At 34.1% G+C, this 27,765-nt stretch overlaps 1 protein-coding gene across 1 annotated transcript in view; it reads right to left on the reverse strand.

Annotated features, from left to right (window-relative positions):
• The window catches only part of GPC5 (glypican 5), a 1,847,257-nt gene that overhangs the window by 21,221 nt on the left and 1,798,271 nt on the right, over nucleotides 1-27,765 (reverse strand). The gene's annotated exons all lie outside the window — the stretch shown is intronic.

Consider the following 27,765-nt stretch of genomic DNA (forward strand, 5'->3'; position numbering starts at 1 on the left):
TTACCTGTTTTACTTCAGTAAATGAAGAATATTAAGTAGCTAATCCTTAGAGCCAAAAATTGTCAAAATGTCTAAGAATGTTGTGCAAGAGAGATTGTGAAGCTTATTACATTTATTAAATAGAAATGAATTTTTTTGCCTTTTATATCTGATTCATTATGTGTGTTATAAATCAACATATTTAAATTAATAGTTCAAGCTCTAAATATTATATTTGTTAATTTTAAAGAAGAAATTATATTGGCTCAAGGTATATCTAAATAAAATATAGATAAATAACCATTGCCATCATCCCTGAGATTATCCACAATATTCATGAAAATATACAAAACATAGCACACATGAAGACAAGTACTTAGGCTTTGGGGATAGATTTCTGCTTGCTCTTGTGTCATTCTCAAATGGAGATCTGTCTTCAGATGGGACTGTGTAACATTTTAAAATGCATTATTTGTTGTACTTTGGGTTGACGAGACATTATGAAAATAACAGGTGCATGTGTGAGGAGAGAACACTCTTGTATTGAAAGCAGGGGAATTATGCAGATGTTAAAAATTATAGGATCACCTTCCTTGACCCAGTAGGGAAATCCTTCCATTTGTGCATTTTATCTCCTGGAATAAATATATCTGTTCTCAATTGCTCTCAAACCCACAATTTGTTGTAGCCCTCAACATCTAATCCTATGTGACATATCATAATAAATTGCGGTTTTCCATCTACTGTAAGTTTTTGGCATAAACCCGTGTAGCAATGATGTCAGTTTCTTCTGCCCTTGTCCCTATCCTTTGTCCAAATAAAAGCACTGTTGTGTTCTTACCCAAACTATGTATAGGTTTTCTTCTTTCCATGACTCACTTTGACTATTTAAAAAATACATAAAATGTGTTTTATATTATATACATATATGTCTTTGTCACTTATATTTGGGTCCATAGGTTGATTTCATTCACTTAAATGTAAGCCCCTCAGAGTCATGATTATATTTATGTCTTCTATTCCTTGTGTTTATAATAGCTATCCACAGTGCTCTATATTTGGTAGGATATCTTTGATTATATGATTTATTGAAAATAAGTTGGATGTATAAATAAGCATTTAACATTTTTCTTTTAATTTATTCAAATTGCAGTTATACAAGTGCCAAAAATTCTTGCTAGAAGGCAATGGAGTGTACTAGTGAGAGCTGGGGTCAAGCCCCAGAAATCTTAGAAAATTCATACAGTAATTGAGATTCAGTTTCTCTATCTGTAACATTTACATGATAATAAGGCCTTGTCCCGGGATAGATATGAAAATTAAATGAGATCATAAATATGAAAAACACTTTGTACTTTTTTACATCAACAGAGATACAGTTATTATTTGAATATTAGAGGTTGTGGAAAGCAAAGTGAGTTGAAAAGCAAAATTTCTTTAGATAGTAGCTGATAGTGCCAGAAATAGGATGTTAATTTCTTAAGTCCTGGTCAGGGCCTGCCAAGGGGACTTGACATCTTAGAATAAACTACCTGCATATTAAATAAGCTAGTCAGATATTGTGTAACATAAATAAGAGCTTAATAAGTTAGAGAGAATCATATATTTCATTAAATAGTTATTATCATAAAGGCATTTTAACTGCATTCTATATATACATTACACACACACACACACACATATATAATACTTAAATATCAAGGTTTAGCAAAGATGATTATTTAATTTATGTATAGGATGAGCCCCTATGTTGTTGGTACTTAATAAATGTTGTTAAATAAATTTTTACAAAATCCTGGCTACAGCAGATTTTAGGCACGTACAAAAATTAAATCTTCAATACCACACACTAGACCTCTGCGTTTTCCTGTGAGGACAGTTGCTTGCTCTTTTCCAGATTTTTAAAAAAGATTTTAATATTTTTAGAGCAATTTTTGGTTTACAACAAAATTAAGAAGATAAGATAGAGACTTCCCATATATATACCCTTACTCCCATAGCAGTCATAGCCAGAGTTTTCCTTCACACCTGTCCCCTCAAAGCCTTTCCCATTATCAACATCACTCAGCAGAAAAGTACCTTTCACATTATGAACATGGCTCACCAGAATAGTACGTATGTATTTATTTCTTTTTATTTATTTATTTATTTATTTATTTATTTATTTATTTATTTATTTATTTTTACCAGGAATAAATCTACATTGACATCATATTACCCAAAGCTCATAGTTTACCTTAGAATTCATTCTTGGTGTTATACATTTTATGGTTTTGAATAAAGGCATAAGAATATATATTCATCATTGTAATATCATACAGAGTAGTTTCAGTGTCCTAAAATCCTCTATACTCTGCCTGTTCATCGCTATTATCCACACCACTGGCTACCATTGATCTTTCCCTTGTCTTCATGCTTTTGCCTTTTCCAGAGTGTAATATCATTAGAATCACACAGTGTGTATTCTTTTCAGATTGGCTTCTTTCATTTAATATGCATTTTAATCCACATTTTATCAATTCACTTTCTGAAGACATCTTGGATGCTTCCAAGTTCTGGCAATCATAAAACTGCTATTAAGATCTTTGTGCAGATTTATGTATAGGCATGTTTTTTAACTCTTTTGGGTAAATAGCAAGGAGCATGATTACTAGATCATATAGTAAGAATATGTTTAGTTTGTGAGAAACTGCCCAAGTGTCTTCCAAAGTGGCTGTACCATTTTGCATTTCCACCAGCAATGTATGAGAGTTCCTGTTGCTCCACCACCTCATAAATATTTAGTGTTGTCAATGTTCTTGATTTGTGCCTTTTTAATAGGTGTGTGCTGATATCTCATGGATGTTTTAATTTGGATTTCTTTTATTATATATGACATGGATTATATTTTCATATGCTTATTCGCCATTTGTGTATCTTCTTTGGTGAGGTACTTGTTAAGATCTTTGATCCATTTTGAAATCAGGTAGTTTGTTTTCTTATTGTTGAGTTTTCAGTGTTCTTTTTATATTTTGGATAGATATATTTTATCAGATGTGGCTTTTTTTTAAAATTTAATGCAGTGACATTGATAAATCAGGGTTCATATGTTGAGAGAAAACATCTCCAGAATTTTGACATTTGATTATGTTGTATACCCCTCACACAAAGTCAAATTGTCTTCCATCACCTTCTATCTGGTTTTCTTTGTGCCCCTCCCCTGCCCCCACCCTCTCTCTCTCCTTCCTGCCCCATCCCTCCCACCCCCCCCATTATAATCACATTGTTGTCCATGTCTCTGAGTCTCATTTTTATGTCCCACTATGTATAGATTCATATAGTTCTTTGTTTTTTCAGATTTACTTATTTCACTCCATATAATGTTATCAAGGTCCATCCATGTTATTGATGACCTGATGTCATCATTTCTTATGGCTGAGTAGTATTCCATAGTATATATATGTACCAAAGCTTTTTAATGCACTTGTCCTCTGACGGACACTTGGGCTGTTTCCAGATCTTTGCTATTGTAAACAATACTGCCACAAACATGACGGTGCATTTCTTCTTTTGGAGTAGGTCTATGGTGTTCTTGGGTTATATTCCTAAAAGTGGGATAGCTGGGTCAAAAGGTAGTTTGATTTTCAATTTTTTGAGGAATCTCCATACTGTTTTCCATAGAGGCTACACCAGCCTGCATTCCCACCAGCAGTGCAGGAGGGTTCCCTTTTCTCCACATCCTCACCAGCACTTAATCTGTGTTGTTTTGTTGAAGATTGCCATTTTGACAGGTGTGAAGTGATATCTCATTGTGGTTTTAATTTGCCTTTCTCTAATGATTAATGATGTTGAGCATTTTTTTCATATGCCTATTGGCCATCTGTATGTCCTCTTTAAAGAAGTGTCTATTCATTTCTTTATTCCATTGTTTGTCTTCCTGGGGTTGAGATTTACAAGTTCTTTATAAATTTTGGTTATTAACCCCTTATCAGACGTATTGTCAAATATGTTCTCCCATTGTGTAGTTTGTCTTTTTATTCTGTTCTTATTGTCTTTAGCTGTGCAAAACCTTTTTAGTTTGATATAGTCCCATCTGTTAATCCTGTCTTTTATTTCACTTGCCCGTGGAGATAAATCAACAAATATATTGCTCCGAGAGATGTCGGAGAGCTTACTGCCTATGTTTTCTTCTAAGATGCTTATGGTTTCAAGGCTTACGTTTAAGTCTTTTCTCCATTTTGAATTTATTTTTGTGAATGGTGTAAGTTGGTGGTCTAGTTTCCTTTTTTTGCAGATAGCTGTCCAATTTTCCCAACACCATTTATTAAAGAGGCTGTCTTTACTCTATTGTATTTCCTTAACTTCTTTGTCAAATATCAGTTGTCTATAGAGCTGTGGGTTTATTTCTGGGTTCTCTGACCTGTTCCATTGATCTTTATGCCTGTTCTTATGCCAGTACTAGATTGTTTTGAGTACAGTGCCTTTGTAGTATAACTTGGTATCAGGAAGTGTGAAACCTCCCACTTTCTTCTTCTTTTTTAAGACTGCTGAGGCTATTCAAGTTCTTTTTTGGTTCCATATAAATTTTTGGAATATGTGATCTATATCTTTGAAGTATGTCTTTGGTGTTTTAATTGGTATTGCATTGAATTTATACATTGCTTTGGGTAGTATAAACATTTTAATAATGTTTATTCTTCCTAACCATGAGCAGGGTATGTGCTTCCACTTGTTTGTATCTTCCTTGATTTCTTTTGTCAATGTTTATAATTTTCTGAGTACAAGTCTTTAGTCTCCTTGGTTAAATTTACTCCTAGTTACTTTATTTTTTGGTTGTAATAATGAAGGGAATTGTTTCCTTAATTTCTCTTTCTGACTGTTCATTGTTGGTGTATAAAAATGCCTCTGATTTCTGAGTATAAATTTTATATCCTGCCATTTTGCTGAATTTATTGATCAGGTCCAGCAGTTTTTTGACTGAGACTTTAGGGTTTTCTATATACAATATCATATCATCTGCACATAATGTTAGTTTTACTTCTTCTTTTCCAACTTGAATGCCTTTTATTTCTTCTTCTTGTCTGATTGCTGTGGCTAGGACTTCCAGGACTATGTTGAATAAGAGTGGTGAAAGGGGGCACCCCTGCCTTGTTCCTGATCTTAAGGGGATTGCTTTTAATTTTTGTCCATTGAGTATGATGTTGGCTGTGGGTTTGTCATAGATGGCTTTTATCATGTTGAGGTATGTTCCCTGTAGTCCCACTTTTCTGAGAGTTTTGATCATGAATGGGTGCTGGATTTTATCAAATGCTTTTTCTGCATCTATTGAAATTATCGTTTGGATTTTCTCCTTCTTTTTGCTTATGTGACGAATCACATTGATTTATTTACGAATATTGTATCAGCCTTGCCTCCCCAGAATAAATCCCACTTGATCATGGTGTATGATTTTTTCCACATACTGTTGGATCGGTTTGCTAATACTTTGTTGAGGATTTTAGCATCTATATTCATCAGGGATATTGGCCTATAATTTTCTTTCTTTGTGTTGTCTTTGCCTGGTTTTGGAATCAGAATTATGCTCGCCTCATAAAAGGAGTTTGGAAGTCTTCCTTCCTCTTGAATTTTTTGAAATAGCTTGAGAAGGATAGGAGTTAGTTCTTCTTTGAATATTTGGTAGAATTCACTTGTGAAGCCATCAGGCCCAGGACTTTTCTTTGTTGGGAATTTTTTGATAACTGTTTTGATTTCATTTGGTATAATCAGTCTGTTTAAGTTTTCTGATTTTTCCAGATTGATTTTTGGAAGATTGTATGTTTCAAGGAATTTGTCCATTTCATCTAGGTTGTCTAGTTTTTGGCATACAGTTTTTCATAGTATTTTCTTACAATATTTTGTATTTCTGTTGTGTCAGTTGTTATTTCTCCACTCTCATTTCTAATTTTATTTATTTGAGTCCTCTCTCTTTTTTTTTTTTTTGGTGAGTCTAGTTAAAGGTTCATCAATCTTGTTTACCTTTTCAAAGAACCAGATCCTACTTTCATTGATTCTCTATATTGTTTCTTTAGCCTCTATGTCATTTATTTCTGCTCTGATCTTTATTATTTCCTTCCTTCTACTGTATTTGGGCTTTACTTGCTGATCTTTTTCTAGGGGATTTTAGATGCAGGGTGAAGTTGTTTCTTTGAGCTTTTTCTAGCTTCTTAAAGTGTGCCTGTAGTGCTATGAACTTCCCTCTCAGTATTGCTTTTGCCTTGTCCCATAAATTTTGAGTTGTTGTATGCTCATAGTCATTAGTTTCTAGGAATATTTTTATTTCTTCTTTGATCTCATTCTTAACCCATTCATTATTTAACAACCTGCTATTTAGTTTCCATGTGTTTGAGAATTTTTGAGCTTTTTTGTTGTGGTTCATTTCTAGTTTCATACCATTGTGATCAGAGAAAGTGCTTGATATGATTTCAATCTTCTTAAATTTGTTGAGACTGCTTTTGTGCCCTAACATGTGGTCTATCCTAGAGAATGTACCTTGAGCACTTGAAAAGAATGTATATTCTGCTGCTTTAGGGTGAAAGGTTCTGAAGATATCTATTAAATCGAGCTGATCTAGTGTGTTCTTTAAGTCTGCTGTTTCTTTGTTAATTTTCTTTCTTGAGGATCTATCTAGTGATGTTAGTGGGGTATTAAAATCTCTTACTATTATATGTTGCTGTTAATCTCGCTCTTTATATCCATCAAAGTCTACTTTATATATTTAGGTGCTCCTATATTAGGTGCGTAGATATTTATAATAGTTATATCTTCCTGTTGGATTGTTCCCTTTATCATTATGTAGTGGCCTTCTTTATCTCCTACTATATTCTTTATTTTAAAGTCCATTTTGTCTGATATAAGTATTGCTACCCCAGCTTTTTTTTCATTTCCATTTACATGAAATGTTTTTTTTTCCATCCTTTTACCTTCAGTCTATGTGCATCTTTTGTTTAAGGTTTGTCTCTTGTAGATAGCGTATGTATGGGTCCTGTTTTCTTATTCATGCAGCTACCCAATGTCTTTTGATTGGATCATTTAATCCATTTATATTTCAGGTTATTATCGACCTTGTTAATATAACGAGGTCAATTGTTAATAACAATTGTTAATATAACAACTACATAGTTATTTATTGCCATTTTAGTTTTTAAAGCTGTATTTCTCTTTTGCTATGTTCTTTTCCCAGTTTGATCTGTTTACACCATGCCCCTTAACATTTCCTACAGCATTGGTTTGGTTGTAATGACTTCCTTAATTTTTTTTTGTCTGGGAAGCTTTTTATTTCTCCTTCAATTTTAAATGATAGCCTTGCTGGATAAAGTAGCCTTGGATGTAGGTTCTTGTTCTGCATTACTTTGAATATTTGTTTCCATTCCCTTCTGGCCTCAAATGTTTCTGTTGAGAAGTCTGATGTCATCCTTATGGGGGCTCCTTTTTAGGTGATAGCCTTTTTTTCTCTAGTAGCTTTTAATATTTTCTCTTTATCACTTAGCTTTGGTATTTTAATTATGATGTGTCTTGGTGTAGGTTTCTTTGGGTTTCTCTTTAATGGAGTTCTCTGTTTCTTGAACTTGTGAGAGTTTCTCCTGCATTAATTTGGGGAAGTTTTCAGCTATGATATGATTGAAAACCGTCTCCATCCATTGTTCTTTCCCTTCTTCGTCAGGAACCCCTATGATGTGGATGTTATTTCTCTTTATGTTGTCACAGAGCTCTCTAAGAGTTCCCTCAAGCTTTTTGAGACTCTTTTCTTTTTTCTTCTCTGCTTTCTTGCCTTCATTCAAGTTATTCTCCAACTCACTGATTTGATCCTCAGCTCTATCCATCCTGTTTTTAATTCCTTCCATTGTGGTCTTCATTTCTGATATTGTGTTTGTCATCTCCGACTGATTCTTTTTTAATATTTCAATATCCTTTTTTTATACTTGCTATTTCTTTATTTAGGTGCTGATAATGAACATCCCTTGTTGTTCTAAGGTTCCTAAGCATCCTTACAATCATTATTTTGAACTCCGCATCTGGAAGTTTGGTTATTTCCATATCACTCTGTTCAACTCCTGAAGGTTTCTCTTGTGGTTTCATCTGGATTGAACTTCTTTGTCTTCTCTGTGTTTGAGTGTTTTGCTTGTAGAGCTGGTTGAGTCTAGGCTTGGTGTTGTCTGCCTCCAGTTTTCAATTGTGTTATTTCTAGGTCTTCTTGGGTTGGCATCAGCTATTTTTGTAATCCACTTTCGGTTTTGGGCTGGTTTAAAGTCTTGATTTGTTTGTTTTTTTAACAGGTGATAGTCTTGTTTACTGATCTCAGCATGGGGCTTCCTTGAAACTGTATCCAGGAATGTGATGGGTGTAACCTCAGACTCTGAAGGCCTCTTCTACCAACTAATCTCTCTGGGGGCAAGGTGTTTTCTCAGCTTCAGTAAGGGGAGGTGTATCTCAGATCTCCATGGAGATCTGAGTTACTGCCCCTCTTCCCCACTTCTTGTTTTCAGCTGTGTCTTTTTGTGCTGATTGGAGCTTGAGAGATGTCTGGAGATCTGTGATCCAGAAGCAATTCAATTCTGTTTTGTGAAAGGATCAGTCCCTCCCCCAGCTATGGCCACCTCCAGTATTGGATGAGTCAGCTTTTTTAGATCGTCCCCTGTATTCCTCTTCTCCTCACCATCTATCCCTCTCTCTCCCCTTTCCACTTGAAAGATAAGCCAGTCCTTTCAACACACCTCACTCCCTGGTCGCCAGGGAAGTGGCTGTAAGCAGTATTTTCTGCTCTTTTCCCTGGAGTGGGAGCCCCTCTGGGCTCTCAGTCTCACCCTCCCCTCCATTCCTGTAAGCAGGGGAGATTCAGGCACTCCCTACCAGGTTTGTTGTGGCTTCTTCTTTGCTCCTTGTTTTTTGAGAGCTGTTCTTGTAGTCCAGAATTGGTTTTTCACGCTGATTGTTTCTAAGTTGATTTGTATTCCAGTTTGGTGGTGAGAGCTGGGGGTCTGTGCATCTGCCTACTCTGCTGCCATCTTCCGGTCTCCCCCAGATGCGGCTTTTGAAATATTTTCTTTCCATAAATGGTTTTTCTCTTCTCTTCTTTTCTCTTTTCTTTTCTTTTTTCTCTTCTCTTCTATTCCTTTTTCTTTTTAAAGTGAGAGGAGGGGAGATAGTGAGACAGACTATAACAGGAGCCCCAGCCAGGGTCCACCCAGCAACCCATCTGGGTCTAATGCTTATAACTGAACTATCCTCAGTGCCTGGGATTATGCTTGAACCAATCAAGCAACTAGCTGTGGGAGGGAAAGAGAGAGAGAAGGAAAAAAGGAAGGGAAAGAGAAGCAGATGGCTAGTGTCCTTGTGTGCCCTTACCAGGGATGGAGCCTGAAACATCCACATGCCAGGCTGATTGTCTATCCACTAAGCCACCAGCCAGTGTGATTTATCTTTTCATTGTCTTGGTACTCTCTTTTGCAGAGCAGGTTTTTATGCATTTATTTAATCACAATGCTGTCCATTAGATCTCTCAAATTTACTCATCTCCAACCTGAAACAAGAGTTTAATTTTAATGATGCCAACTTCAAAATAGTTTCTTTCCAGGATTTTGTCTTTGATGTTGTATCTAAGATAAAATGTTATTACCAGGTAAGTTTTCCTGCAAGTTTCTCATGAAACTCTGCTTCCTGACTCTTAGAAGTAGATGGAAACTTTGAGTAAAATAAGTCTGTTATTTCAAGATGTAAAAAAATAATAAAAAAATAAAAAAGAAGAAGAAAATGGTTCTCTAAGTGACAGACACTATTCTAAGAAAGTGTCAGTTTCAACACAGAGTCAGATGAGAAAAAGATATTTACAAGTACAAAATTCAGAGAGAATGTTTCCATGAAGCTGGTGACACTGGAAGATATCACACAGTGGAACATGAGTAAATGGGGACTAATGGAAAATGATTCTCTATGAGCATTTCTAAGTCATCTCACAATATCATACTACCTCTGAATATGGGGCCAAATTTGTGCCATATAGTTCAAACTTCAACAATTAATGCATCACAAGTGTGAATGCTGCCAATGAGAGTTTTTTTTTTTAAAGTTTTAAGATGGATATACTTTTTATTTCTAAATAGTGTATGTACCTCCTCAAAATTTTTGTACATTTCTCCTTTCTAGGATTTATTTGGATATGTGAAGCAAAATTTAAGCAGCTTGTGTAGAAAATACTTCCAGAAGTTATCCAAATATTATTATCCAAATTTGTTGTATGATTACTGTCACAACCAGATGGCATACATTATGCACTTGATAAAGGTCTCTCATAACATTCTCACTAATATTATCTTGTTTATGGAATACGAAAGCTGTGACACAAACTGACAAGGTCTGGGATGCTGGTATTCTTTTCTTAACTCATTCTGTTGTGCAAAAATAGAGCAGCATAGGGAAAGCTAGCTAGAATCTCAAAAATCATTACAGCAATATTCTTCAATTAAATTAAGAACAAAATAAATCCTATACTCAACACCATACTTTTTCCCCAAACAATATCTGGACTTTATTAAATTATTACCTTAAAACAGCAGCTGTCTTTCCATGTAGTATGGTTTCTCAATCTTATTTGTATAAGTTATGGCCAATTTTAAATGAAAAAATAAATTTTGTTTATACTTCCAGTTTAGAAAACTGAATTTAATTAGAATGTTAGTTAAATATGTATAAATTCACAACTGCATATAAAGTTTATATTTATGATGTAAAGCTAAAATAGTTACAGATTAAAATAAAAAATTATGACATTAACAACATTAAAATTATCATTAAATTAATGTGGTAAATGATTTAGTCCTTCTCTTATAAATCCTCATTATACCATAAATACATACAGATGGTGCAATAGTTAATTTGTGTGTCGACTTCTCTGAGACACGTGGTACCCAGGTATTTGGTCAGATTTTATTTGCGGTAGTTCTGTGATGGTGTAGGATGAGATAGCATTTAAATTAGTAGTCTGGCCTGACCAGACAGTGGAGCAATGGATGGAGCATCCATCTGGGATGCAGGGGACTCAGATTCAAAACCCTGAGGTCACCAGCTTGAGCGCAGGTTCACCAGTTTAAGCACAGAGTCTCTGGCATGAGAGTAGGATCCTAGAAATGACCTCATGGTCACATTCTTGAGCCTAAATGTCACTGGCTTGAACTCCAAGGTCGCTGGTTTGAGCAAAAGATCACTGGCTCAGCTGGACTCCTCCACCCCGCCCCTGTCAAGGCACATATGAGAAAGCAGTCAATGAACAAACAAGGTGCTGCAACGAAAACTGATGCTTCTCATCTCTCTCCCTTCTTGTCCAATCATATCTGTTCCTCTCTCTGTCTCTCTCTCTGCCTCTGTCTCTTTCGCTAAAAAAAAAACAAAATAACTCTAAATAAATCAGTAGACTGATTAAAGAAGATTGCCTACTATAGTTTTAGAGAGTATCATCCAATCAGTAGAAAGTCTAAATAGAACAAAAAGCTGACCATTTCCTAAGAGAGAATTCTATCTTTCTGCCTGACTTACATTGAACTGAGGCATTATCTTCTTTCTGCTTTTGGACTTGAACTAAAACACAGGCTTTTCCTGGTTCTTGAGCTTGCTATCCTTTAGAATGGAACTATGCCATCAGCTCTCTTGAGTCTCCAGCTTGCTGACTCAACTGCTGATCTTGGGACTTGTTAGCCACCATAACTGTGTGAGCCAATTCCATATATATCTATGAAAAACCCAGACTAATATGGATTTGGTGCCAAGAGTGTTTCTAGAGGAAGAGAATTTTGATGAGTTTTCCACATTGCTTTTGGGGTTCCTGGAATTGACTTTCTAATCTGATTAGATTCAAAGATGCTAATAATTCCATTTCCAGTAGTGAAGAAAGAGATCACTGATAGTCCTTGGCATGATCTGGCAATAGGGATACATAAAGCATTTTTTTTATACTTGTAATCAACCACCTATGAGAAGCAAGAAATTGAGTGAATGTATATACAATAGTTTTAAACAGTTTACCAATCTAATTACTATCATGAAATTGGCTGGATGCTCCTAGTGTTGCTGGACAAAGTAGGAAAAGAAAAAAATGAGCTCAAAGATTTAAATTCCTAATTCTAATGCTACATAAATGATGTGAAAGATTCAATATGAGCCTTGAAGGAGATGCCTATCTGCCGTAGCTGCAGAGTTAAATTTGCTGGAAATCAAACAGATTATCCTCCTGCCATGGGCTAAATTACCACATAAATTGAACTCCCATGCTAGGAGACTCTCCTGTTAAGTGATGACATTAATTGGAAGAAATGGTATCCTAAAGGTTGAAATGGGATGTATGGGAAGGCCCTGATGAAGCTGGAAACCTTGAGCATGTAAATTCTGAAGAGTCTTTGCTACTAAGGCAGCTTCTGCACCCTCTAGCGAAAGTGGCCTCTCCATCTCTTCTGAGGGAACTAACCCTGCCTTGTCTGAGGAAAATACAATGGACATTCTTGAGGCAATTGACATTGAGACCATAATTATTTTTATCAGGATCTATTCCCTACCCAACCCCCAACTATCCTTCTTTGCTTCTAAACTTATAACTAGTCTCAAGTCCCAGCAGGCACTTATTGGTGAACAAGAATGTGTAATCCATGAGGAGTTGTACTATACTCCCAAAAAAATTACTTGAAATTTTGAATTTATACAGGTAGAATGCAGGAAATATGTCTAGGAGCTGATACTAAAGGTGTGGGGTAATGATAGAAAGAACATAAAGTTGGCTCAAGCTGAACTTGTGAATATAGGCTTACTGAGCAGAGATGCTGTGTTCAATGCTGCTAGCCACTGTGAGTAAGTTATAAGTGTTAGACAGGCCTTGTTTTAATGTAGTGGAAGAGATTCAAAGTGTTGGGGAGATTGGGATGTTGGAGTAGATTTTTTATTTAAGACCAGCTCATCCACCCAGGAAGAATCCAGAACACATAACTTGACCATGACTGTGAGAAATAAATTTGTGAGGGGAGCCCCAGCATATTTGAGGAAGTTTGTAATCACTTTTTTCTATAGGCCAGTCCTTACAGTGGGGACTGAGGTTACTAAATTAAGAAACTTAAATGGAGTAATTAGATTTTGAGGTAAAGGTACCAAGTGGTGCTACTCAACCAACAAAGGCAGATGGGTGTGGTTTCTATAACAGAGGGCAGAGTCAAAGCAGCAAACAGAACAACCTGACTGGTGTTGAACTATGGTGTTGAGTGGTTGAACATGGTGTTCTTGAAAGTGAAATAAATAGGAAGTCTCTTACATTCTGACTTGAACTGTATAAGTACAAAATTTCTAGGTCAAAGGGAAAAAAAGTCTAACCTGAATCATATAAACAGAGATTCACATTTTCTCAACAATTCCCAAACTTGAATCATTTTATAGATACAGAACCTCTTGAATGAAGGGAAGGTGGGTCCTTTGGAGGGAAAATCTTGGTACACTGTCAAAAATTTATACCCTTAATCTTTCTTCCAACTTTCACCGAAGGGTCCTATGTACTTTTGCTAGGGTAAATGTGCATCAGGGAAAAGAAAATCAGATCTTTCAGGTACTACTAAACACTGATTCTGAACTGGAGGTCAGATGATCAATGGGATTTCAAATGAGGGCCATCTCACAGTGATTACATTGGGTCTCTGAACCCATTCTGTTGTTATTTCTTTAGTTTCTGAATGCATGATTGGAACATGGGTTTTCTGACCTATGGAGTGAAGACTATTATAATGGGAACCTCCAAGAGGAAGCCATTCGAAGGGCATCTATGAAGACAAATGGTAAAATGAAAGCAATCTTGCATTCCTGGAGGGATTGCAGAAATTAGTATTACTTTCAAGGATTTGAAAGTTGAGGGGTGATTTCCATAACATATCTATTCAACTTATCTATTTGGTCCATGTAGAAGACAAATGGATCTTAGAGAATGACAGTGAATTATAAGCTTAATCAAGTGGTGAGTTCAATTGTAACTGCTGTATCAGATGTGCCTTCATTACTTGGGCTAATTAGCCATTTTGATCTGGAAAGTGTTTTTATTCTGCATCTTTGTCAGTAAAGACTAGCAGAAGCAGCTTGCTTTCAGCTGGCAAGACCAGTAATACACTTGCATTGTCATACCTCAGGGATATATCTTGTCTCCAGCCCTATGTCATAATTTGTTTTATAGAGATCTTGATTGTGTTTCCCTCCTACAAGGGATCCCATAGTCCATTACATTGATGACATCATGCTTATTGGACTGAGTGGAAAATAGCAACTACTCTTAAACTTATTGGTAAGACATTTGTGTGAGAGAGGGTGGGAAGAAAGTACAACAAAAATTCAGGAGACTTCTATCTCAGCAAAATTGCTAAGTGTTCAGTGGTGTAAAGCATGTCAATATATTCTTTCTAAAAGGAAGGATAAATTGTTTCATCTGGCTCTTCTTGCACCCCAGAAAGGAGTACAATGCCTAGTGACTTTCTTTGGATTTTAGAGACAACACATTCCTTATTTAAGTGTGTTACTCTGACCCATTTACCAAGTGGCCCAACAGAGCTATTTGTTTTGAGTGGGGTCCAGAACAGGAGAAGTCTCTCCACAATCTGTAGCTCAAGTTGTACCACTTGGGCCATCTGATCTAGTTGATCCATTAGTGCTTGAAATGACAGTTGCAGTTAATGATGCTATTGGGATCCTTGGGCAGTCCTTACAGGTAAATCATAGCACAGTCCCTTGGGATTTTGGAGCAAAACACAGCCATTATCCACAGCATCTCAGGACACTGACAATAACTGGCATAAAGTATTTACTTAAAAAGAGACAAAAAACAATTTACAGTGAATCATAACCCTGATAATCATTCATAGATTTTGCAATGTTCTGCATATTCCTATTTGAGAAATATAGTGAATTGGTAAAAACTTGAAAAATAAAATCAGCTCAACCCTGCCTTAAATCTTAGTTTATTATCTGTGAGTACTTGAGAAATGGGGCAGGACATATATAGAATTTAGCACAGTATCTGGCACATGGTAAACAATAAATACCAGCAGTTATTATTAATAAAGGATGGAGAAGTCAAACCTTATGGTTTTACATATTTTTTTCTACTTCACTGTCTTTTTCTGTCAACCATAGGCTCTAAGACCTGGTCTGTCCTTAATATTGTTCCATCATTAAGCCTCTCCTGTACTCAAAACAATAAAGAGATGGGGAGCTGTGGACAATTCTATATACCTTCAGCCCATTGTTTCCAAACTTAGCTGAACATTAGTATTACCCAGAGCATTTAATTCCAAATACTCAGATACTGTCACCAAGAATCTTATTGCATTGGCCTGAAGTGAGTTCTTATATTCAGTATTTTTTAAAATGTAGATAAGTCATGGGAAAGCTCCTTGCACTAAGTTCTTTTCCACCTCTTCATAATCTTTTTTTTTAGGTGTTAGTAGTATTTAGAATCTTAAAGAATGTATATAGTACCATATTAAAACATGTTTATTTAGAAAAAAAAATTTCCATTAGGATCTTTAGTATTTAGGAAACAACAGGTAATTGCAGACTATGAAGTACCTTGAGAAAATTATACTATATCAATGTGAGCAGCTCAGAGGTTAGTGCTGCGTCCTCACCAATGAACTCCATTGGCAAGTAGGCACCAATGGTACTGATGAAAATGTCCACTGACTACCAGCTGAGTTCTAGTCCCAAAGCTATCATGGATGTTGCAAAATAAAATAAAGTGATTTTATTTTAATTCCCAAATTATTTGAATTGTATTGAGAATAGGATTGAATTTGCTGAGTTTTTTTTCTTTCTTTTTCTTTTTCCCTTTTCCTATGCGACTATATATAATATGGCTTCTATTAATAGTTGACTTAATTCTACTTCACTTCATATTTATTTATTGGAAAATAAAGAAATGCTTGGGATGTTTCAGTAATGTTTAAACATTACACATAAAATTAATATTTCACATTTAGGTTTTATAGGGGAGCAACATGCCAATTTATAACAGGAAGAATATTTTATATCAGGGTTTTACAAGAATTACTGCTGTGCTAAAGCAAAAATCAAAACCACTGCTTTTAGGATTTTAGAGCAACAGGAAATCTCATTTAAATTGTCATTTATATCATATTATATCATTATATAAATTTAAAAGCTTACATTCACTGGAAGAAAATATAATGAGAATAGAGTTCTCATAACCTTTTCTATTTTCAGCATGTAATATCTGATCATTCTTTTTCTTAAAAAAGAAATTCTTTTGAATAGACTATATATATATTTGTGAAGAAAGGCTGTACATTGGACCTGTTACCATTTAGAAAATTTGGAATTCTACCTATTAGAATGTGCCCCACTTTTGCATTTTTTGAAACAAAGTAAAATGTATTACACAAAAAGCAAAAAAAAAAATTCTTTATGGACCACAGTATATTCAACTTCATGGCAGTAGAGTGGAGAGGCATACACAGTACAAGCTGTTTGGAACACTGAATAATCATTGCAACAATTTTCCTCAAAGTTGCTGAGAAGAAAATGTGGAATCCTGTGCAACACTCATACCCTCAATTGTATCTATGATGGTTACTCAGATCTACAGAAAGAGGAAAATAGAGACTCAGCAATAATTTCCTCCCTGTTATATCTTTGAGCATCATGGACATGAAGAATAGAATATAAAAGTTCAAGGAGCACTTCTTGCTCTCAAATGTTTCGGAGATAAGTTTTCTTTCTTGTCTTGGAAATGCACTGGGCAATCACAAGTATAAATATTTCAACTCAGTAAATATTGGTTAGCTTCTGGGAACTGTACTAGGTATTTTTTGTGTATCTAATTGCATATATTCATATGTTTTATAGTTAATGCTGATCAGAATATTCCAAAATACCAAATTTGTATACGTGAGAAATCAAAAATAATTTTTTACTTCATGGTGTGAATGCTTGTGTCCAAGGCATAATGCACATTAAAGAGAACATAAATAAGCATTTGCCTAAACAAATAAAATCAGGAAGTCAATTCACACAAATTGTCCTTGCAAAAAAAAAAAAGATACAAAAAAATTAGTTAAATAAGTCTTATATTTTTAAGTTCTGTTGAGACTGACTCTGATTAAGCTCTCTGCCAGCTTTCTGTTATAATCTGCTCTTAAGTACTATACTTTTCATGTTCTGTGCTTATGGACTTCGTTTTATTTCCATGCCTATTTTGTGTGGTTTTTCCAAAGTCTCTTTCAGTTCCAGCACCCTAAATTGTGATTAATTGAATCACATTACAGCCTAGCAGTCAGGGGTAAAGGCTAGATGGGTAAATCTTAACCATAGGAGGTCCTGTCACTCTATCTTAATATTCTATCTTCTATATAAAGATAGCAGTTGCACTATTATTCCTTATTTAAAGTAAGGATTACTTTAAAACAATTCAGCTAAACAGTTATATCAGATGTGTAATTTTCTCACTTGTCATTTAGCAACATCAATGACAGATTTAGGCAAATTACAGATATTTTTCTCAAGGACACATGGTGTCATGCACTTGTAATATTTGGAAGTAATGAGTAATATATGCTTGATGAACCAAGAAACCTTTCTCTCTTTAGATATTATAAAATGCAGAGCCACATCCTGCTTTTGATCTGTTTGCTCTTTGTGATCTAACCCTTCAGGTGTGAGCTCTTTTTATATAATGCTATCCATCTAAGATTCTCTCTTAGAATACCAAAAAAGTGAAGTGAAGGTGGATGCTTTTGGAAATGTCTTTATCTTTCTTTGGTCCCAAATCCAACTCTGTAATGTTTATAGAGTTTGCTGTTCTTTTGCTTTCACTAACTGTATTTTTGGCCTTGATTAAGCACAGCTATACTTAGATCAGTTTAAATCAATTCACCTAAACTCAACTGAATTCAGTTTAAGTATTTACCAAGTGCTGGGAGAATGAAAGAATTATACCATAAAATATAGACTGTGGTTGTGAGGGAGTGAATATTTAGATTGTATAGCATTTATTGTTTCATGAAAGGAAGTATATCAGTTCAGCATGAAGGGAAAATTTATGGTTAACATTGACTGGAACGGTTAATACTGAGGAGAATATTGACTATATATTTTTTTAACTATGCTATAGAAGGATACAAAAATTATAAAAACCAATCCACATTATAATTATATGATTTAGTCTAAATTATATTACAGAAAGTAATTTAATGGGCATTATTTCTTCTTATATAAAATCCAGGTAGCAAGGAAAATATTAAGTGCTCAATAAATATTTGTTGATAAATTACTTGGTCTATGTTCTTTCATCTGGCTGAATAGTAGAATTTTATTCTTGAGACCATTTTTTTTTCTTTTTTGTTGAGGACCTGAGCAATAAAATCTTTAAAAAAACTTATAAATATAATTTTCCCTCACTTTTTAATGATTTTATACATCATTTTGAAGCAGTATATAAATTAATATTCATAATTATTGTATCAGCCATTTGTATATTTTTCATTGTTTTCTGTCATTATTTTTTGCTGATGAATATATACCTGTTTTTTAATTATAATTTCTTCATAGATAATCATCTATTTTTGGTCATGCCAGTGAAAATAAAACTGTGCTGCCAGTCATATAAAAGAAGGGCATGGACAATTCTGAACAATACAAAATATTTTGTAATAATAGTAAGTGACTATATTACTGATTTATGTATTTACTATGCTATATTTTAAACTGCACTCTTTCTCCTTATGGAAAATAAGAAAGTTTGCTGTTACACAGTATGCCCTGTTATGCTGGTAGCAGCCACATATATCTTGTGTTTACCACATTTGTGTGTGTGTGTGTGTGTGTGTGTGTGTGTGTGTGACAGAGACAGAGAGAGAAATGAGAGGGACTGATAGGACAGAGATGAGAAGCATCAATTCTTTGTTGCGGCTTCTTAGTCTCCTTAGTTGTTCATTGATTGTGCCTTGACCAGGGGGCTGCCCCAGAGCAACTGACCCTGTGCTCAAGCCAGAGACCTGGGGCTTCAAGCCAGTGACCATGGGGTCATGTCTATGATCCCACACTCAAGCCAGCAACCCCACGCTTAAGCTGGTGAGCCCATGCTCAAGCTGGAGACCTCAGGGTTTTGAACCTGGGTCCTCTGCATCCCAGTCGGAGGCTCTATCCACCAGGTGGTGACCTGATCAGGCTACCACATTGTTTGACTGCATCATTTTCCCTTGTGGTTGATTTTATCACTTGTTTTGTACAGTAACATGCTTTACAGGCTTGTAGCCTAGGAGCAATATACTACACCATATCGCTTATGTGTGTAGTAGGTTGTACCATCTAGATTTGTGTAAGTGTGCTCCGGGCTCATTACACAAAAATGAAATCACCTAACTATGCATTTTTCAGAATGTATCTCCATCTTTAAGTGACAGATGACTATATTATTGACAATGTTTCCTATGTTGTATATTAAATCCCCATGGCTTATTTATTTCATAAACTGAATTTTTTACTTCTTGTTCCTCTTTATTTTTTAAACCCATCCACCTGAGCTCATTCCCTCTGGCAACCATCAGTTTGTTCTTTGTATCAATGAGTCTCTTCTTGTTTCATTTTATTTGTTCATTTTATTCTTTTAGATTACAAATATCAGTGAAATTATATGGTAGTTGTATTTTTCTGTCTGACTTATTTTACTTAACATAGTACCCTCTAGGTCCATCAGTGTTCTCCCAAATGGAAAGATTTCATCCTTTCTTATTTTTGAAGATGTGGTGAATATATGTACTACACCTTTATTCATCTATCTATGGACATTTATATTGTTTACAAACCTGGGGAATTGCAAATGATGCTGTAGTAAATATACAGATTTTCTTCAGATTAATGCACAGAAGTGAAATTGCTGGGTTGTGTGGTAGTTCTATTTTTAATCTTTTGAAGAATCTCCATATTGTGTTCCAAAATGTCTGTACCAATTTACAATACTACCAACAGTGCATGAAAGTTCCCTTTTCAACAAGTCTTCTCTAACACTTGTTATTTGTTGTGTTTTTGATAATAGCCATTATGAGAGGTATGAGTTCATTACTCATGGTCATTCTGATTCAGATTTTTTATTGAATTATATGAGTTTTTTATATATTTTGAAGATTAACCCCTTATCAAATATATAATTTGAGAAAATAATTTCCATTCAATAAGTTGTTTTTATTTTGTTGATGGTTTCCTTCACTCTGAAAAACTTTTTAGTTTGACAGAGTTCTATTTGTTTATTTTTGCTTTTTTTGCCCTTGCCTGGGGAGACATAGCCAAAAACATGTTGCTATGACTGATGTCAAAGAATTCACTACCTATATTTTCTTTCAGGAGTTTTATAATTTCAGGTTTTACATTTAGGTCTTTAACCAATTATGAATTTATTTTTCTATCTGGTGTAGGGAAGTGGTTCATAAATATCAAGGTTTCCCAATACCATTTGTTAAAGAAACTGTCATTTCCACATTTTGTGTTCTTGCACCCCTTTTTTGTAGATTAATTGAATGAACATAGAAGCATCTACATATTTCTGAGTTCTCAATTCTGTTCCATTAATCTATGAGTTTGTTTTTCTGACAGTACCATTCTGTTTTGATAACTACAGCTTTGTAGTATAGTTTAAAATTTGAGAGCATAATACCTCCAAATTTGTTTTTCTTTCTCAGGATTGCTGTATCTGAAGTCTTTTGTAGCTGTATCTGGAGTCTTATTTTATATAAATTTTAGAGTTATTTGATGAGTGTGGCTAAAGTTTCATCTATGTAAGTTTTGCTTAATAATTAAATTAATTTAAAATAAGCTTTTATTTTTTCAAATAAATAGCTCTTAATTTAATTGATCTTTTCTATTGTTTACTTAGTCTCTATTTTCTTTATTCATTCTCATATTATTTTCTTTTTTCTACTATCTTTAGATTCTTTTTGTTCTTTTTTTAGTTCCTGAGGTATACCATTGTATTATTTATTTAGTATTTTTCTTGATTTGTAGTAGGCCTGTATTAGTATAAAAGTCACTTTTAGAACTGCTATTGCTTTATACCAGAGATTATATAAAAAATAGTTTTGTCATTTTTATTTGTCTCAATATTTTTAAAAATTTCTCTTTGATTTCTTCTTTGACCCATCAGTTATTTAATTTCCTATTTTTTTAATCTTCACATTTTCCTGGTTTATTTTTTTAGTTTTCTTTTTGTTTTTTATTTGTTTGTTTTTTTTTGTTTGTTTTTGTTTTTTTATTAATTTTTAGAGAGGAGAGAGAGAGAGAGAAACAGAGAGAGAGAAGGGGGAGGAGCAGGAAGCATCAACTCCCATATGTGCCTTGACCAGGTAAGCCCAGAGTTTCGAACCAGCGACCTCAGCATTTCCAGGTCGACGCTTTACCCACTGTGCCACCACAGGTCAGGCTAGTTTTCTTTTTGTAATAAACTCTAAGCTGCATACACTTGTGGTAGATTAAGATATTTAATATAATTTTAATCTTGAATTTATTGAAACTTGTTTGTACTTAATCTGTGATCTATCCTGGATAATATTTCATGTGCACTTGAAAAGTATGTTCATTCTGCAGTTTTTGGATAAAATGTTCTGTAAACATATATTATATTCTTCTGATCCAATGTGTCCTTTAAGGTAAGGTGGGATTCAGCAGTTTGAACCCATTCAGTAGAACCAATACCTAATTTTTTCTTGAGTTTGGCAAACCGGTTGTTTAAATGGCACTTGTATTATCTAAGGTCAGCAACTGTGCAGCCACCCAATGTGAAATTCATGAATTTACATTCCTTACACTTTTTTAATATTCATCTGTGCAACAGTGTATTCCAAGCACCCATTCCATCTATAAGTGAAACAAATTGCACCAATCAAGAAACAATATGGAAATATCTTAAATAACAGTTTTATTGTTTTTTAAGTATTATTTAATATTTTTCATTAATATTTTAAAACTTTCTTATAACATAATCTAGTTTTGTGTACCTCTTTTATTGTTCTCATTTAAGTATTAAATGCATGAAATAATAGACTACCTTTCAGTATATCAATGATTTTTTATACTTACAATGGTCATTACGATTGTTAAATTATTTGAATCCCACCACTGCTTTAAGGCCAATGTTTCATATTGATTTTATGTCTAAATAATCAATATTGATATAAATTGGATATTAATTATTATCACTATTATTATGCTATTAATGTCTCCATTTATATCTGCTAATGTATTTGCTTAATTTATTTAGGTGCTCCGATGTTGGGTGCATAAATATTTATGACTGTCATATTTTCTTCTTGGATTGACAGCTTTAGCAATATGTAATGTCTTTTGTAGTGTCTTTTTACAGTCTTTGTTTTAAAGTTGATTGTCTCTGATATAAGTATTCCTATCCCAAATTTTTTATTTCTATTAGTCAGAGGCAGATTAAATTCAGTTGAGGCCCTGGTCACAGAAGAAAATATTGGGCCCCTTAAAAAAAAGAGAAAGACAGGGAAAACAAAAATATATATTAATCATATTTTTAAATAAATAAAATGTTATGTATTATTAATGTTAAAATTGCACATATGAAACCAAACTTGGTGTCATTAGAAAAAAGTGTAAAGTTGGGCTTTTGCAAGGCCCCTCAGAGGTCAGGGCCCAGGATGCATGCCTAGTTCACCCACCATTATATCCACCTGTTATTAGTATGAAATATCTTTTCTCATCCTTTTAGTTTCAGTCTCTGTGTATCTTTTGATCGGAGCTCAGTCTCTTGATCTGAACTGAGCTGTTTGTAGGCAGCAGATAGATACATCTTATTTTGTTATCCATTCAGGCAACCTATATCTGTTGATTAGAGCATTTAGTCTACTAATATTTGGAGTAATTATTGATAAGTAAGTACATATTGCCATTTTGTTCATTGTTTCATGGATATTTATGTAACTCTTCTTCTCTTGATTTTTTTCCTTATGGTTTTCTCATTTTCTTTAGTGCTATGTTTGGGTTCCTTTCTTGTTATTTATTTTTTTTTGGTGTGTGTGTGTATCTTTTATATGGTTTTAGTTTTTGGTTACTGTGACATTCATATATATATCAGCTATATATAAAGCAGTCTACTTTAAGCTGATAGACATTTAAGTTAGACTGCATTCTAAAAACAGTATAATTTTACTGCCCTCGCACACATTATGTCTTTAACGTTATAGTTTAGGTCTTTCTGTTGTTTTTAAAGTCCTTTTATTAATCATTATATTTATCTTTAATTTTGTTTATAAATAAAATTTTATATGTGTGTGTGTGTGTGTGTGTGTGTGTAGACTTTAATACTAGCTTTTTACATGGCTGGTCCACTGCCTTTACTACACAATTCCTTTTACACTTAAAATTTGTCTTTTATATATTCTTTTTTTTCCAGTTACTGTATTGACTTAAAGGACTTTTTTTGTAAAATTAAAAAAAACATATCTTTAAAGACAATTTAATAGTAATGAATTTCTTTAATTTTTGTATGTCTGGAAAACTCTCTTCTAATTCCGAATGATAACCTTGCAGAGTAAATACTCTAGGTTGTAGGTTCCTGCCTTTCAGCCTTCTGCATATAGCCTACTGCTCTCTTCTGGTGTGCAAAGTTTTGCTAAGAAATTCACTGTAACCTAATTGAATTTTCCTTTACGTGGTTAGTTGTTTTATGCTTGCTACCTTTATGAGTCTCTTTTTATCTTTAACTTTTACCATTTGACTATAGTATGTCTTCTTGCAGTTTTCTTTTGGTTCATTTTCTTGGAACTCTGGGTTTCCTGGACATATATGTCTGGATCCTGCCCAGGTTAGAAAATATTTCAGCCATTATTTCTTCAAATCAGTTTTCTGTCCATTTTTCTATTTCTTCTTATTCTGAAATTCTTATAATGTGAATGTTAGAGTATTTCACGTTGTTCTAGAGGTTTCTTAAACTATTATAATTTTTTTTCTTTTTGCTATTCTGATTGGATTACCAGCTGAAAGCAGTGGAAATCACCCATTCTTCTTTATTATATAATCTACTCTTAATTCCTTCTAATGCACTTTTTCTTTCAGTTACTGTATTCTTCAGCTCTGATTGGTTCTTTATTACATTTTCTGTTTGTTGAAGTTCTCACTGGGTTTCTTTATTATTTTTTCCCAGTTCTGTGAACATCCTTATTATGACTGTTACTTAAAATTCTTTATCAGGTAAATTACTTTATTTCATTAGCATGTTTTGTTCCGTTTTCTTTCTTGTTTTCTCAATTAAAACATATTTCTTTATCTTATCATTTTGTTTCATTTTCTGTATATGGTTCTATGACTTAGATGAAACAACTCTTCCCCTAATCTTGAAGGAGTAGCCTTGTGTAAGAGCAATCTATGTGCAGACTATGTGTGCTGGGTGGTTTTTAAAGCCTACCTGGAGATAAAGTTGGTACATGCAGCACCCGACTTGCCCTGGGTGATTAGCATGCTGGGGTTGTAGGGAATGCTGGCTGAACAGGCCTGGGGTGTGTGGCTCCAGTGATGCCCCAAAGGGCTGGCTGGCGGGGGCCTACTGTGGTGGCCTCACAGGGAGGCTAAATCACTTGGACTGAGCTACTATCTGCACTATCTAAGTGGAGTAGAAACATGAACAATGGCACTTACCAGCACTTCTGATACTGGAAAGTTATCATAGATCCCTGAGAGTTCCTATAATTCTCTATCTATTTGGCAGATGTCTTGGGGTTAGTACATGGATTTTTAAAATGTATAGTCTACCTGCTTTTTAAATTAGTGCTTTATCCTTTGCTTTAGAGCAGGCCTTAGCCCTCTCAGTGATATTTCTCCCCACCGATGTTGCCTCATCAAGGCAACACCTCTCTATCTCTTCTACCCTTCTCTATATGGTTCTTCTACTGTTTGTTGTGCAGAATGTGCAGAAAGCAAGTAAATCTAAGTTGTGTTTCAAGAGCAGTTGCTGTCATGTAGTTGTATATTTGGTGTGTCTGTGAAGGAGGTGATTCAGGGTCTTCCTACACTGCTATCTTAGACCCATGAGTAGAAATAGTTTTGGGATTAATTACATAATAATATCTATTAGTATAAACAAAACAAGTATACTTCAGTTTCCCTTTTAAAAACCTTGTATTTTACAATTTCATAACATGTTTAAGTAAAATGTGTGTACTTTACTCTCCCCCTCACCATTGACTGAAGAAAGAATTTTCTTGTATGGGGATGACATAGCTTTATTTCATAAAATAACAAGCAATAACAACTAATATGTTATGTTTTAATAGGCAATTTGCTTTTTATCTAATAATTTTCAGAAAGTGAAATCTTCTCTCTCCTCATCAATAAATCACTGTCTTGACAATTTTACCTTCTATCTCCTGAATCCATTCATACCTGTCTAACTCCACTATCACTACCCTAATCTTGACCATCATAAGTACTTTCTGACTTCTAAACTAGGGATAAAATAATTCAAATCAGATTATATAGTCTTGCTACTTAATATCCTTCAGGTTTCTTTTGGCCTTTGGATGAAATCCAAACTCCTTCTCATTCCTTACAAGTCTCTGTGTGAACCAGGTTCCTGCCTCTCTCTCTCCAGGTTTAACTCTTGCTCTGATTCTTATTTTTGTCCCAGTTTTAAGGTAACTTCTCTCATGAGGCTGTTTTGGATATCCTTAATCAGCTTAGCATTTCCCTCAATAATAGCCCATACTATCATATTTCTCATTATAAATATTATAGTAAAATACTATGCATTTTAAAATAACATTTGATATCTGTATCAATTCCAAGACAATGAGTTGAAAATAGAATAAGTTATTTTTATTTTTGTACACTTTATCTTTCAGAGTGAAAAGTAAAGAAGATAATTTTTTATAGAATAAATGAATTAATGAATCAATGAATAGTTATATTATCTATTTCTTCAGATTTTCTAAAATTAATTTTGTTTACCAAGATAATCAGAAGACCAAGCATTTGTAATGTTTTAATTCTACATCAAATTTCTTTTTCTGAAGCCTGCTTAGATATCATGCTTTCTCCTTGCATATTGATTCATTTCCTGGGAGGAACAATTTTCATGAGGTGTTCTGTGGCAAATCTCTCTGGCTTTGACAATAATCACAGGCATTCTGCTTTTAAACAATTCATTTACTTTTATCACATTTTGTTTATCATAATAGTGACTTAATATCTTTCTGTTGGCTCTGGGATGCTCAAATTCAATTTTTTTGCCCATATTTCTCAAAGATTAAGGACTTCATCATTATTAAATGCGTCTCATTGTGCTGTATTGTAGGTATTTTTGGAAACCATCTCAAATCCTTCAAGTCAGGAGAAGTTTGCATAGGGATGGGTGAGGAAGTGAGGGAGTCAGAATGCCAAAGGAGGTGAAAAGGAACTAAAATATGTAGAACTTTTTCACAGTGGAGAGAAAAATAAACTTTAGGTAAGATGAAAATAAAGGAATTAAAATATTAAGTGGCTACTTTATTCACAGACATATGTTAGCAATAATCTTAAAGAAAACTAGTATAAAATTTAAAAAAGGTTACTAATACAAATAAAATATTTTTATTTCAATATTCCACTGAGTTGGTAGTTTCTGTTCTAGTTTTAAGTTCCAAGATCTTTGTTTATTGCCAAGTAAATGCCAAACACAAGAAGAGTTGATTAAGAAATACATGCAAACAAATGCCAACTTGATCTCTAATAATTTGCAAAACATTAAACTCTTTTTATGTTAATGTTTTAAGCATGTGTTTAAGTGTCAATAAAGGGAGATAAATATTAATAATCTCTTTTCATATTTATTTTTTATTTTGCTATCTAGCTTGTCCTTAAAATTAGTTTAACTTTGTATAACTATGCTACTAACTTCCTGGCTGACATGCAGTAAGTTATTTCCTGGTTTTAATTTCTTTATTGAAAAACTAAGAGTGTTTCAGTCAAGAATATTGTATTATATATTGTTGATCAGCCCATCTACTTGGGCAGTGATTTATTTAGGGCTGGGCACATGTTTTAAGCAATGCCAAACTGAGTAGTCATCATGACTTTACTGCTTTAGGTTTCAAAAAGAAAATCACAATTATTTTTGCATATAAGCTGTACTGTAAGGATAATTAACTTAGGCTACTTATGAACATCTTACCAGTTGGAAAGAGATCAACAGGTAAAGAGTATGATATCTTAAAAATATAGAAAGAGCTTAGGTGACATCTTTGGAATTCCTTGATTCAGACATGCCTGAAGTCAAATATGCTCATGCACACTTCAATATGATGGAGTCAGTACATTTCTTATATCCTTTTGCTGTTGTTGTTCCTCACAATTCAAAAATTCTTGATTATTACAACCTTCATATCTATGATTCTATAACTTCTCTACATAAAAACTGTTAAAGTTGCTTAATAATGTTTTAACAAGTATCTAAATGACCAGTTACTCTGATCATTTATTTGAATACAAAGACAAACAAGAAGAAAATTTTGAGCTCATGGAGCTCACAGACTGGAAATGGGAGTATTATTGTAATGAAATATTATGGCATAAAAAAGGCTATTTGAGGCCTGACCTGTGGTGGCACAGTGGATAAAGCATCGACCTGGAAATGCTGAGGTCACTGGTTCAAAACCCTGGGCTTGCCTGGTCAAGGCACATATGGGAGTTGATGCTTTCAGCTCCTCCCCCCTTCTCTCTCTCTGTCTCTCTCTCCCTCTCTCTCTCCTCTCTAAAAATGAATAA

Source organism: Saccopteryx leptura, chromosome 4 (genome assembly GCF_036850995.1).
Source record: "Saccopteryx leptura isolate mSacLep1 chromosome 4, mSacLep1_pri_phased_curated, whole genome shotgun sequence".
Lineage (NCBI taxonomy): Eukaryota > Metazoa > Chordata > Mammalia > Chiroptera > Emballonuridae > Saccopteryx > Saccopteryx leptura.